The sequence below is a fragment of the Trachemys scripta genome, chromosome 17 (genome assembly GCF_013100865.1).
Source record: "Trachemys scripta elegans isolate TJP31775 chromosome 17, CAS_Tse_1.0, whole genome shotgun sequence".
Taxonomy (NCBI): Eukaryota; Metazoa; Chordata; order Testudines; family Emydidae; genus Trachemys; species Trachemys scripta.
Window position 1 is genome coordinate 2,292,355 of NC_048314.1, and position 2,309 is coordinate 2,294,663.

The following is a 2,309-nucleotide window of genomic DNA, read 5'->3' on the forward strand; positions in this document are numbered from 1 at the left end:
GGGGGGGGGGGGGGGGGGGGGGGGGGGGGGCGAAGAATGGAAAAATCCGTTATTTACTCAGTTCTTGGTGTGAGTCAAGTGTGAACAACATGGAGCCCCAGAGCATGTGACAGACTCAGCCGGCTTCCAAAAGCCTCTCTGTGTAGATCTCCAGTGTGGGGAGGAAGGGGAGTTAAGCAAGGAAGTATACTGGTGTGTGTGTGAGCATGTGCACGTGTAAAAACTTGCTAACTCTAAGGGTAGGGAAGCTCTGGAATAAGCTCCCAAGGGAGGTTGTGGAATCCCTGTCATCGGGGGGTTTAAGAACAGGTGGGACAAACTCCTCTGGGATGGTCTCAGTTTACTTGGTCCTGACTCAGCACAGGGGGCTGGACTCGATGACCTCTCAAGGTCCCTTCCAGCCCGACATGTCTATGATTCTATGCGTGTTGCCTGTATGTGCATCAGCGAGGGTGACGGCGTGTGTTTGGCAGAGAGATGTTTTAAAGGATTGATGTGTGGGATTTAATTAAATGCTTTCTTAACGCTGAAGGTTTATAGTGCCAGGCAGACAGCTTAAAGCACTTCTGCTCTGCAGTGATGCCAAGTCCTGTGTGTTGAGAATTGTTTTGTTTAATGTGTTATTTATGAGGCTCAGATATTTGAATAAACCCTGTAGCTTTAATACCGGGCACGGGAGCAGGGTGTGTTGAAATGTGCATGTGTGTGCGCATGTGAGTACCATGTATGAGAGGGTCTAAATGCTCTTATATAAAAAGCTGCAATGCAGTCAGATAAAGCTTCATTGGAATTCAGGGAGGCAGCAGCCTGTGGGGGAGGGGAGATCATGTCACACAAAATGAGGCCACCCGGAGCCATGTATGAGCACTGGCGCTCCACTCGGACACGGAGAGCGGCTGTCCCTGCCTGGGTTCACACAATCTCTGACACAAGAACACCAGGCACAGATGGCTGGAGCACCATTAGAATCACCATATTTAAAAATCAAGCAAACACAGGGCCTCCCCCCCATCCTCCCCAGCCCTGCAGCGATTCATTTCTCCCCCAACAGGGTGCAAATACTTGACTTATATGTTGTGTTTCCTTTGATTTAATGGCGACGAAGGTCACAGTCAGTGTTTGCATTTGAAAATAAAGTCAAAAGATGGGTCAAACTGTTATCCATGGATGTATCCAGAAGTATATTCATGCTGTTAACAAAAATCAAGGGCTGGGGCATTGTTCAGTTTACATATGAAATTCTCATAGTATCCTCTCCCATCTCGGCACCATTTCATGATCTGTGTGGCTCTACTCATATTTATTTGCCAACTGTATTCATGTTTTCATTGCTGAAGACCCAGATGGAAAATGGTTTGCATTTATTTCTCTTTAAGTAAAACTTTGCCTGAATATATCTCTGTATATAGCAAATCCACCCACAGCAAGAAAGAATATTAAGCCTCTCCATAGAAGATAGGAAAAAAACAGACAACTCTAGTTGGTGTTTTCGTTACCTACCTCTGAGGTTTTCCATAAAGGAGGGTAAAAAGCATCCGAATTATTCCGAATGTTAGAGATTTATCTATTGGTATGAACTGACTGCGCCTACAGCACATACACCACACACACACACACATTGTACACTCACAGACATACAAACACACACTGTACACACAGGGAGACACGCAAACACCCACACCCATCCTGTACACACACAAAACATACACACACACACACACAGTACACACAGAGAGACATACAAACACCCACTCAAACACTGTACACACACAAAGAAAACAAACATACAGACATACACTGTACACACAGAGACATACAGACACACCGCACATACAAAGGCATACAAACATACATACAGTCCACACACAGCCCGACATACAAACACACACATACACTGTACACATACACAAAAGCACACACTGCATGTCACTCACACAGACATCAACCCTTCCCAACATGCAGATATCACCCCCAGCCCCTCCTCCAGCCCCCCCATGCATCTGAGAGAATGCAAGGTCTGGTTGTCTGTGTTAATACATGATTTGCTCGGACTATGAGATGAACACTTGGTGCTCGGTGGCCTGTCCTTGCCCTGAACAGTGAATTAAAGCACTGGCAATGAGCTGGCTGGTTGGGGGACAGGATGGGGGGCTGCAGGGGGAGATGGCTGGAGGGAGGTGGGCTGCAGGGGGAGATGGCTGGGGGGGAGCGGATGGGGCTGCAGAAGGAGATGACTGGAGGGGAAGCGCATGGGGGCTGCAGTGGGAGATGGCTGGAGGGAGGTGGGCTGCGGGGGGAGATGGCTGGAG

The 2,309-nt window shown here is 48.1% G+C and overlaps 1 protein-coding gene across 15 annotated transcripts in view; it reads right to left on the reverse strand.

Annotated features, from left to right (window-relative positions):
* Window positions 1-2,309, reverse strand: part of GRIN1 (glutamate ionotropic receptor NMDA type subunit 1) — a 68,638-nt gene that overhangs the window by 65,288 nt on the left and 1,041 nt on the right. The gene's annotated exons all lie outside the window — the stretch shown is intronic.